Raw genomic sequence first — 13,223 nt, 5'->3', positions numbered from 1 at the left:
CTGGAATTTATAGAGAAGTTAAAGAGCATCTAGACCAGAAGATTATAACCTGAGATCCACAGAGCTCTACCTAGAGGCCATGGATAGGCTTCAGTGGCCTCATTAATAACCAGAAATTATGCACAGATTCATTCATGTTCAGGTACTTTAGTTTTTCTCCAGGGAAACAGTATAAAACTTGTACTGGTGTTTTTAAAAGGTTCAAAATATTTAAGGACCAGTGATTTAGATCAGCATTTAATTAAATGGGAGCAAACTGAAGCCCAGGGGTGTCAAGTGACTTGCAGAAGGTCACATGACTAGAGAGAAACAGAACTGCTAGACGTCGGGTCTTGTAATTTCTAATCCAGTGCCAGCATGCTGCTCTGAGCTACCAACAATGATAGGATTTCTCCTCTGGCCTACGTATGAATTGGAGCCTATAACTGGGGTGTGAGAAAACAAAAAACATAAAATATATTGCTCAAGACTAGGAGGTTTATATAGTGAGTGTGTTTATATCAAAATAACCAGAACTATGAAACAGAATACTCAGGTGTAAGATTTGGAATAGAGGGATATCTCAGTTTAAGTTCCTCCAAAAAGAGACCTGCGAGAAGCATTTGGACATGAATAGCTTAATGTGTTGGTGATTCCAGGAAGTGGGGAGTGAGGAAGTAAGAGAGAGAAGTGATATAAGTCAGTAATCCACGTGTTAACTAGAGGGATATCACTGTGGGTCCTTGGGGACCTTACGGCTTAGAGTTATCCTATCAGAGGGGCAGGGAAGCTGGGACACTTATAACTCCTGTCCTTCATTAGATGAGGGGTTTTCTGGGACAGAAAACAACCTCAGAAAGAGAAGATACAAAAATCATATGTGGAAACTGTCTACCAGTAACCCCTGGAGTAGGCCGAGAAGATATGGGCAGGGTCTCACAGCATCTCATAAAAGGTGTTTTAGGAGTTAAATGAAGAAAGATATAGCTGTGGACTATTGTTAGATTTTTAAATGTTAGGAATAAAAGAAATCCCATAAGTCATCTACTACTATAACCCCTTCTTTTAGAGCCCATGCACAGTTAAGATCTCCTTGATATCACTTAAAATAGTGATCTCTGCTATTCCTTTCAACATTAGGGAACACAGTCCATTCAGAGGTAGTGGGTGTTTTGTTTTGTTTTGCTTCGGGGTCCTCCCTATCCGATACTGACTTCACTTGTATGGAGTCAGAATCTACTGAAATCTTCCACTGGTGGCCAGTTCCCCTTCTGAATCCATGTGAAATACATTCAAGGTCTCTGCCAAGTGATGGCCTGTGGGATCCAGCCTCCAAGATGACCCCCAATGATCCCTGCCTCATAATAAAAAAAAGGGTATTCATGCCCTTGTGTAGTCTCCCCCCACAGTGAATAGGGCTGACTTATGGATCCAACAGAATATTACAGAAACTGCAGAATGTCACTTCCAAGACTAGGTCATAAAAGTCATTGCCATTTCCGTCTTTTTCTCTTGGATTAATCAATCTGGGGAAAACCAGCTGCCGTGTCGTAAGGACACTCAAGAAGCCCTATGGAGAGGTCAACATGGCAAAGAACTGAATCCTCCGGCCAAAAGCCTTGTGGGTGAGCTGTTTTGGAAGTGGATCTTCCATTGGCAGCCAAGTCTTCAGATGACTGCAGTCACAGCCAACATTTTACTGCAACTTCATAAGAGACTTTGAGGAATCCGCTCCCAGATTCCTGACCCTCAGAAACTGTATGAGATAACACACAGTGACTGTTTCATGCCCCCGAGTTTGGGGATAATTTGTTACACAGTACAGATATCTAGTACTTAAGCCTTTTTGATATTTAAAGATAGCTACTCCAAATCTTCTGTTCTGATTAAACATCTTGCAATCTTCCTCTGTGTGGCCAAGTTTTCTGCTTTTTTGTTCCATTACGGCACTATTCCTATATGTCAATATCCTTTTCAGTGTCAGTCTGTATGAGTTAAATCTCTCTGTTGAACGTGACAGAAGCCCAAATTCAACCAGTTTATGCATAAGGTGAGGGATGTGTGGTCTCATATAATCAAATCTCAAGAAGGGAAAATGAAGAGACAGCTGGAACCAGGCCCTTAAATGACACATGAGCCCTTTCTCTTTCTGCTTTTTATCCTAGGTTTTGGCTTCCTTCTCATATCTGACGTCCCCAGAAATTTATAATCATTTATATGTAGCTTTTATACTCAGAGTTATGTAGCAAGAGACCAAAGAAAGTTCTTCCCTGTCAGACAATTTCAGTTAAAAAAAAAAATCTCAGGGGAGAATTGCAGTGGCTCTTACTTAGATCGTGTTCCTATCCCTAGAACACAGTGACTGAGAACACTTTGCTATGCCCAGGTGAGTCCTGTGTGGACCCCTGTGGCTGGGAGCATCTTGGGAGTAGGCTTATCAGAGGGAGGGAGGAGCAGGTACCTCTAAAGCGAAGGTGACTTATGGGCAGAGGAAAGAATAAATAACATCAGCTTCTTAGCTGGATGTGATGTCCCCATTCTGTTTAGACTAGTACAGAATGAACAGAGATTATTTTCTGCTAGTGGGATAAGTACATCTTATGTATAAATATAATAAGTTGAACAGGGATAAGATCTCTGGAACAAAAGCGAATAGTCAACAGCATAGTGGGTGACAGTAAGAAAATCCATCTTTATTTAGATTAGAGGGCTGATACAAGAGATGGTAAGGGGTGGAGAACACCACACAAAAGAAGAGATTTGGTTAGACAGATGAGTACTGGACTTCCAGGTCAGGGATGTGGGAGTGATACTCAAGGCTTCTGAACCACAATATCGTGACACATCGGGTCACAGTCCTCTGTGAGGTAGTTTCCGAGACCTATCTATTATAGTTCATTGCTGTCAGTAGATAAACTACCAGAGTTTATAAATCACTTCCCTTTTTATTCACCAAGCTGGATTTACAGTCATCCTTATGCTAAGAGCTCTCATTAGCGCATATCTAAGAGGCAGTATGCCTATTGGTTAGAAAGATGGTCACTGGAGCAGACAGTCTGCTTTTGAATCTTAGATCTTCTACTTATTAGATGTAAATCTTGGGCAAGTTCTTTAACCTCTCTGTGCCTCAGTTGTGCCTCACCATAGAATTTGGAGTAATAATAATACTATCTCATAGGGATGCTGTGAATTAAATGCATTAATACATACAAAGTTCTTAACAACAGCATCTGACACATAGTACGTGCTACACAGATATTAGTAATTTCTGTTACTATTATCATCATTATTCTTGTATTAGGGGCAGAGGAAATTTCTATCCCCGTGGAAACTCGTACATACCCAGATGGAAGTATATCACGCACTTGAATATCATAGGCTCCATATATTGAGGGAGAAGAAAGCTTGAAAGTTGCTACTCTAAGGAATCAGCTGACTAGGGCATAGTCTTTGGTAAGACAGTGTCAAGGCAAGTGAGTTGAAACAATTTCTGGGACATTTTGTCTGGAAATAGAGACCCCTTACAAGATTGCAGCATCCGTCTTGTCGTGTGTTAAAGTTTGTACTGATTGCATGTGGATCTGTCTTCAAATAATACAAGAGCAAATATATCCCAATGCACTTCCATAAGAAATGAGCATTCATCTGCGGGTTGTTAGTTTCCCAATTGCAGTAGCAAAGATTTAAGCCATATTTAGGACCCATCATAAAAGCTAATCTTTCCTAATGCCCATTTTTATCCAAGTACAGTGCATAATTAAATGCTAGCACTGAGAAGCACTGTATTTAGAAAAGAACAAGGCAAGATCATCGACCACAGCTATTTATATACTCTTCCAGTTCAAATATTTCAGACTGTGCATGCTTGCTACTGACATTGCTTATTTTTAAAATCCTTTTTTAAATTGTATATATCATATTATTGAAAGATGTAGAATTGAATCATTACTTCATATAATCACAAAGCTTTAAAAACTAAGTTATGTTTAAGGATCACTCAACACAGCTATCCGAAAATCTGTCTACTATATGTTTTGAAGACATCTGTCCCAAGTCACAAAATGACTTACAGAAGCAGTAATACTATGACATGTGAGCCAACACTACCCCACGGCAATTATTACCAATTTCCTATAAAGTCTGAACTGAGCCTCAGAATCCTTTTTAACACAACAATCCAGGCAGTCACTTCCAATTAGAATTAGCATGAAATGTTAAATCTGTTTACCATGCCCTAATGATGGCTGAGCTACAGAGAACTTAGAATAACCAATTTCCATATAGATCTGATTATACCGAATTCTTCAGTTATAAACTAAATGAAACAGATTTATACATATCCACACTATTTTGTTGACTGTTTCATGAAGAATCAGTCCATCTCAGTGAATATATTAGTAAAAACCCTTTCTTGGACCTGGTCAGTGATAGGCTCCCACAGTGCAAATTGCATTTTCTTAATGAGGCATAATTCACATACCATGCAATTCACCCTTTTAAAGTGCACAATCCAGTGTGTTTTAGTATATTCAAAACGCTGTACAACATCATCACTATCTAATTCCAGAATTTTGCATCACTCCAAAAGAAACCCTATACTCATTAGCAGTCACTCTCCATTCCTCCTTCCCCTCTCCCCACTCCAGCCACTGGGAACCACTAACTTATTTTCCGTCTCTCCAGAAATTTCATACAAATGGAATCATAAAATAAGTGGCATTTGCATCTAGTTTCCTTCACTTAGCATAATATTTTCAAGGTTCATCCATATTGTTGTATGTATCAGTACCTCATTCCTTGTTTACAGATAAAAATATTCCATTGTATCATATGCCAAGTTTTGTTTATCCATTCAACAGCTGATGGACATTCGAGTTGTTTCCATTTTTGGCTATTATGAATAATGTTCCTATAAATATTCATGTACAAAATGTTACATGGAATATGTTTTCAATGCTCTTGGTTATATACCTAGAAATGCAATTATTGGGTCATATGGTAACTCTGTGTTTAACATTTGAGGAACTGCCAAACTATTTTCCAAAGTAGCTGAACAATTTTACATTCATACCAGTAACGTTCAAGGGTTCCAATTTCTCCATCTCCTCATTAACACTTCCTACTCTCTGTCTTTTTGGTTATATCCATCCCACTGGGGATGAATGGTATCTCATTGGAGTTTTGATTTGCATTTCCCTACTAATTAATGATATTTAGCATCTTTTCACATGCTTATTGGCCATTTGTATATCTTCTTTGGAGAACTATCTATTCAAATCCTTTATCCATTTTTAAAATTGGGTTATTTGTCTTTTTATTGATGATTTGTAAGAGTTCCTATATTTGTGGTAACTCAACCCCTAACAGATATATGATTTACAAATATTTTCTCCTACTTAGTGGGCTGCTTTTGCACTTTCTTAATAGTGCCCTTGATGCAAAAAATGTTTTAATTTTGATGATGTCTAATACACCTATTTTTCTCTTTGGTTGCTTCTAATATTGTTTTCATATCTAAGAATTTTATAATTTTAATTCTTACATGTGTATCTTTGATATATTAATATCAACTGAATTTCAATAGTTTACAAACACACTGTTTCTATATAGCTCTATTCCTTTTCCCATCTTTTGTGTTGTAACTGTCATACAAATTACATCTTTCTACATTGGGTGCCCATCAACACAGATTGATAGCTTTTGCTTTATGCAACTGTCTTTTTATTTTAAATTATACAGGAAAAAGACTTACAAATAATGCATTTATGTTGCCTTATATTTACCTATGTAGTTACATACGGATACAAGTTACTTACTGTCTAATGTCCTTTCATTTCAGTCTGAAGGACTTATTTTAGTATTTCCTGCAGGCCAGGTTTATTGCTAACGAATTCTCTGGTTTTATTTATCTGCAAATATCTTAATTTCTCCTTCATTTCTGAAGGGCAGTTTTGCTGGATATGAGAATTCTCGGTTGACAGATTTGTCTTTCAGCACTCTGAATATGTTATCTCACTGCCTTCCGGCCTCCATGGTTTCTCATGAGAAATCAGCTGACAATTTTATTGAGAATTCCTTCTATGTGAGGAGTCACTTCTGTCTTCCTGCTTTCAAGACTCTATGTCTTTGTCTTTTGAGAGTTTGATTATGATGTGTCTAGGTATAGATCTCTTATATTTTACCCTATGTAGAGTTTATTGAGTTTCTTGGATGTGTAGGTTAGTGTTTTTCATTGAATTTGGGGAATCTGGGCCATTATTTCTTCAAATATTCTTTCTGTCTCCTCTCCTTCCTGGACCCCCATTATGCATATGGTGGTATATGTGACAGTTTTCCACAGGTCTCTGAGCTCTGGTGATTTTTCTTCATTCTTTTTTCTCTTTGTTCTAAAGATTGCAGAACCTCAATTGACCCATCTTCAAGTTTTCTGACTTTCTTCTGCTTGTCCAAATCTGTTGTTGAGCCCCTCTGGTTAAATTTCCTTTTCTGCCATTACACTTTCCAGAATTTCTATTGGTTCTTTTTTTAATTTTTATCACTTTATAGGTAGTTCCCATTTCCTAAAACATCATTCTTATATATATTTTTAATTGTTTAGACATGGTTTCCCTTAGCTCATTGGACATAATTAAAATAGTTGACATTAAGTCCTATCTAGCAAGTCCAATGTCTGGGCTCCCTCAGAGACAGTTGCTTTGTTTTGTTTTGTGTTTTCTTGTTTTTACGTATATCCTGTAATTTCCTTTTGAAAACCAAATATTTTAAACACTATAAGGTGGCACATATGGAAATAAATTCTTTCCCATTTTTAAGGGTATTTTTGTTGTTGTTTGGTTGGTAACTTTTCTGATCTAATTCTCTAGAACGTATATTCTTTGTGTGGCCACTGAAATCTCTGCTCAATTACATTAGTGGTAAGCTGGTGAAAGGGCAGAGATTTCCTTAAATGCATCAAACCAACAAACCTCCCCTCCTTGCTGAGGAACTGTGTGTGTGTAAGCTGGGGCATGCCTTCAACTCAGCCTGAAAATTTACAACTCTGCCTTAGTCTTCAGTTCCTGCTTACACACAGCCTCATGGTCAGCCAGAGATGGAGCTTAGGCTCTTCTCAGATCTTTTCTGAACATGTACATAGACCCAGGCATGTGCACAGCTTCATATATATGTGTGGTCTTCTAGGTTCCCAGTAATATGCCAGAGACTTTCAAAGTCCTCTATAAACTTCTCATTCCTCAGCTTTTCTGTCTTTAAGATTTTTGGTTAGCTTATTGTTTGCCCCAACTGATATTTACCAGGTAAGGCTGCTGCAATGATAATGATGATGATGATGATGATGATGATGATGATGATGATAAAAGCCTCCATCTGCTTTCAACAAATACTCTCAGGGTAAAGGCTGTCCACACTGGGTGAGCACCAAGTCAGATCTAATAAAGTCAGTCTTATGAGTCAGTTCTTCCAATAAACCACCAGAGAGGCAAAATTATCATAATTCTCTTAGACTGGGGCTCTGCAAGAGCTCAACTCTGTTCTGTCCCCTCTAGAGGCAGCCAGCTCGCAGATTTTAATTGCCATTGTAATCTGCTCATTTTCAAAGCTAATGCAGAGATGAGCGTGGGGTGGGAATAGGGCATATTAAAAGGTCACAAAGCTTACTATTATTCTCATCAATGTTCAGCCATTTTTCTTGAATAAATGCTTCTCAGATTTCTACAGGTCGTTTGTTAATTTCTAGATTTCTGGAAAAGTTGCTAATGGCAATGTTTTCCATATTCTTGTTGTTTTTATTGACAAGTGGATTTTTAGAAGACTTTACTCCACTATTTTATCTGATGTCACAGATTACTATTTTTTTAATTTTTTTTTTATTTTTTGGCCACCCCATGTGGTGTGCAGGATTTAGTTCCGTGGATTGAACCCATGCCCCCTGCAGTGGAGGCACAGAGTCTTAACTGCTGGACCACCATGGAAGTCCCTGATGTCACAAATTACTTTTATGTTTGTTCTGTACACATTATAATTTGTATGCACTATACAGATTAATAAAATCAGAAGTATTAGTCATAGCTTATGAGGCATTACATGATCTAATCCCCTGATTTTCTCTTAAAAGTTATCCCTTATCCAGCTTTCCCTCACTCACTATGAACTGAATGGTTCGCATGGCTCCCTTTCTGTTCCTCAAACACACTACCTTACCTCATTACCTCATGAGCCATTACCAATGAGCCATTACCTCATTACTGCCTTTGCATTTGGTATTCTCTCTGCCTGATGTTTTCCTTTCCTGGAAGAAATTTCCCATCCTCTAGTCTCACCTCAGATATTACCTCTCAAGAAAGGCCATCTTTTCTGAAAAAGCTCTGCCTCCCCTTATCCCTGCAGCCCACTCATCCCCAGATAATCTCTGTCTTATCACAATCAATATTTCATAGCCTTTATTAAGCTCCACAATTATTAGGTTTATTATCTTATTTTATTTGCCTCTTCCAATACAATGTAAGCTTCATGAGGATAGGGACTTGTTGGTTCTATGCATTCATATATCCCTTTGTCCTGCACAATTACTAGCACATAGTTGTAGATAGTAGAATGAATAATAGATACCTGAAGAGTGAGGTACTCAGAATTCTACTTATCATCAATAACATCCCTGGGTTTAGGAGTCTACAATTACATTCTATCTTTCATTTAAATTCCAAGAACGAATCAACCAAAATGTGATGAGGAGTCAATTACATTAAGGTGACAAGAAGCACCTTGGATTTCTTCTACTGGAGAATGCTTGATAGGAAAGGAAATTTTCTTGCCAAAGTTTGGGATACAATCCTCATTTGTTGCTGTGACAAAACCCTATTTTTATCTCAGTCTCCATTTTCTTCATCTGTAAAACCATAAGGTTGAAACAGGTGATCTCATAGTATCTCCCAACCTCCACCCTCCTGCTCTTGGAGTCTCACAATGTATATACCCTATTACCATTTAGAGAGAAAACTGCTTAAACCTCACAAAGTAACGTTGATTTCAAATGCTATCAATGAAAGAATAAATTTGAAACACCAGGATACCACTTTAACAGAATCTTTTTATGTCCATAATGATATTTTAATGTTTTTTACTAGGGAATTTTGAGGTTTATAGCACTAGGATAAAACATACAATCTTTCATCTGGTTAACCGATTTATGGCTATTATATTCTAAAGTACTCTAAGACGCTACTGGGATTAAATTTGCTAAGGGTTTTTTTTTTTGGAGTTTTTCTATTCTAAATGAAATAAGTTGTGAATCGAATCCACCAAGTGATAACAGAGACTTGAGGTTGGTCTTCATATGGGTTGCACAGTAAACTGGACTATTTCTGTGGCTTTCAGCAGGTTTGGCTCTTATCTCAAAAGACAGCTTTGGAGTTATGAACTTCACAGGGCTCTTAAGAGTATACAGTAAAGGGGGAAAACCAACAAATAGCAAGGAAATTTCCATCTCTGAAGCTGAAGAAAGAGTACTTACAAAATGCTGTTTATTATCTAGATCTGTATAAGGAAATGTGGGTACTTTAGAGACCAGTTGGATAAATCAAGTGAATAATATATGTATATTTTTGGAACTTATCATTTCTCAGTCAACTCTCTCATGGATTGAAATCTCAGTGTGCACAGCACATTGCTTTTTATAAAATAGGGTACATGGATAAAAGTTAAATGGGGATTTGGTCATTATCTAGCCCACCTTCTTTGGATTTCTTCCTGGGAACTGCAGAGTGCCACTCCACGCAGGGTTACTCACTTCCTTCTAGAACACTTGGAATGTGCCACATGGTTGGTATACCTCTCTGCATTGGAAGTAGCAAACCCTGGGCCCCAGCCAGGTTCAGGTTGAGGGGGGCAAGGAGAACATAGCAACACTGTGCACAGGATGGCTCTTTTTTGTTGTTGTCGTTAACATCTGGTCTATCCAACTAGATTAAAGACTCTTCAGAGGATTTTTGCTCTAGTCTAGATCAAGGTTTCTCAACCTTAGTGCTACTGACATTTGGAACCAGATAATTATTTGTTTTGGGGGGGCTACCGTGTGTATTAAAGGATGTTTAGCAGCATCCCTTGCTTCTATCTGCTGATTTCTAACGTCAACTCCACCCCCCACACACACACGTTCTGACAACCAAAAATGTCTCTAGGTATTGCCAAATATCTTGTCAGGGGCAAAGTCGCCCCTGGTTAGGAACTACTGGTCTAGGAGCATGTTCCTTTAAAATGAGAAAAACTGAACAAAGAACAGCACTACAGAATATGCTAATAACCAGCTTATAAAGAAAACATCAGCTTTGTGACATTCTTTTGGGACCAATAATATTGGTCCCAATGGATATTTTATCCATTCAACAGTTATTCTATATCTACATCACAGGCATATTTCTAGCATAATAACGGCTATTTTTTGAGCAAGTTCTCTGTGTTGAGTGTTTTACATACTTTGACTCATTTACTTTTTTTTTTTTTTTTGCGGTACGCGGGCCTCTCACTGTTGTGGCCTCTCCCGTTGCGGGGCACAGGCTCCGGACGCGCAGGCTCAGCGGCCATGGCTCACGGGCCCAGCCGCTCCGCGGCATGTGGGATCCTCCCGGACCGGGGCACGAACCCGCGTCCCCTGCATCAGCAGGCGGACTCTCAACCACTGCGCCACCAGGGAAGCCCTGACTCATTTAACATTCACAAGAATCCTACAAATATGGAGGTAAGTAGTGGTGGAGTCTGGATTTGGATTCACATTTTTTTTTTAATTCTCCAAGCTCTTTAATCCTTCACTCACTGCTGGCAGATGACATGACTTTAGAAATATTTTAGACAACAGAATACAGTGGTTAAGAGTACAGGTTCTGGGAACAAACTGCCTAGATCTGAATCTTGCCCCAACTAATTCCTAGCTGCTTAAGTTTGAGCAAGTTACTTCAGCTCTCTGAGCTCAGTTTTTTAAACAGTAAAATGTATGCCTCTAAGAGGACAGCTGTGAAAATTAAATGAGATAATATATACAAATGCCTGTAAATGCCTGGCACATGGAAAGCGCTCAACTACTATGAGTTTAAGTTTCAAACTTATATGCCTAGCAAAACTAGAAGAGAATGTGCAGGAGTAAAATCAGCCTGGACATGGCATTAGGGAGTGGTGGGGACTGTGGAGTACTCCATAGGTCACATCCTGTCTATAGATTTTCCAGCCAATTTTTCAGAGAAACAGGTGTAAGCTAAGTAACTGATACTGGCCGAATGGATTGGGATCATGAACCCTCAGTTTCCTGGTGAGGTCACTGAAGCCCAGGGAAGCAGAGGGGCCTGCCAGGCTTGTACCGTTTCACAGTGGTAGGCTATGACATGGAACCTATGCCCCATTTCATCCTTGGCCAGGTCTCGTTCTACTGCTCTGTATTTATTTCCTTCTACTCTCTGTAAAACATATCTTGCTTTTATTTCTGTAAATGAGCTCTTATTTCCTCATAAGCTGAAAACATTTATTCATATAGAAACTCTGAGCAGCGCTTGTGGGCATGGGATTCTCCTACCCAAGCATTTAAATTGCTCCCCGCTGGGCATGAGAAACCCCAATGACAGATTGCTGAGTACTCCAGTGTAGGGATTATAGTTTTTTGCAGGGATGAAAAGGGCCTAGACTTGTCAATAAATGCAACCACCAATTAGACTCCCTTGACACTATATTTAATTTAGAGTCTTTAAAACAAACAATGATTGTTGTATTTTAAATACATGATGTTTTATGGCTATCATCTTTTAAACTATTTCTTGCTTTTGATCCTTAGGCAACTGGTTGGTAGGAATTGAGAATGAAAAACTTTATATATGAGAGAATCATACCTTTTTGAAATACAAAACACATCTTAAGAGTACAAAAAAAAAAAAAGAATACAGCAAAGTCCCCATACTATCCCTAAATCTCCAAATATTTCTAACACTTGACTGCATAATCATTTATCCCATCGTATACACACACACACACACACACACACACACACACACACACACACACACACACCCCTCTACTCATTGCTTATTATAATCTGGTAGGTCACAGGTCCTAACTGTTTTATTCATCTTTATCTCTTTAGCACAAACAGTGTCTGGTATCAAGTAGGTATTCAATAAACATATATATTTTTTAATTTACGGAATAGTGTTTGAAACCTTGGATGATGAGAAGTAGGCTTTCTTTTACAAACAGGCAGTTCTACTTTGACCTCATAAAGATAACGTCTCTTAACGTTTTCTTAAATTTCTCCTTGTAACTTCTAGCCATTGATCTTAGGACTAGCCTCACAGGTTAAGTAAAGAGCTTGCATCTCTTTTCCAAGCCCTTGAAGGCTGGTTTCATGATTCCCCAACTTCTTTAATTTTATAAGACAAATATCCTTTTCTTCCTTCTATGACATGATTTCAAGTCCCTATAACATAATGATTTTGCTCCTTGACTAGTTAAAAAACTTGTTTACTTTGGTTTAAAGTCTGTGGCTGTGACTTCTGGTTGGCCTTCAAGTCCATAAACCATTTCTGATATAATGTGTGTACATGACCTCCAGCTACAGACTATGTTTCCTAGCCTCATTTGTATCAGACATAACTACGCATTTATTGTGGTCAATGGAATGTGAATGAAAGTGACATGTACCACTTCTGAGTCACGATCTTAATGGAAGCTCTTCTCCTTCCCTCTTCACACCCTGCTGCCTCGAGATAAGCCATCCTGAATTGCACAGAAGAGGGTCCACATCATCAGGATGGCAGGACGACAAATTAAGAACATGAACAATTGACAAATAGATGATAGAGTGAGTATAATGATGGTATAAAAATTTCACAAATAATGTGAAATAAGGCTCGTGGATAAGAAACTGAGGTTCCTGGATGATCTTAAAGGGCCAAGACGGTCTGCCATACACTTGACTGCCCACCTTTAGACAATAACATGATAGTGGAAATACACTATTACCTTATTTAAGCCATGTTGAGTTGACACTACTACATGCATCTAGACCTACAGTCTACTAACAGATCTACAGTCCACAGTCTTTACCTCTGCTATCCTGTATTCTGGTACCAGAGGTAAAGTTCAGCAAATAAAATACACCACAGTATACATATTATTGATTTACCATTTGGGGAGTAGATGGAGAAGATATAAATACCATAAGCTAAAGCTGACGGCTCCTATTACACCATGTGATACCTCAGAAGGCA

This window comes from Leucopleurus acutus (genome assembly GCF_964270905.1).
Source record: "Leucopleurus acutus genome assembly, chromosome: 3".
Lineage (NCBI taxonomy): Eukaryota > Metazoa > Chordata > Mammalia > Artiodactyla > Delphinidae > Leucopleurus > Leucopleurus acutus.
Note: the sequence above shows the minus strand (reverse complement) of the source record.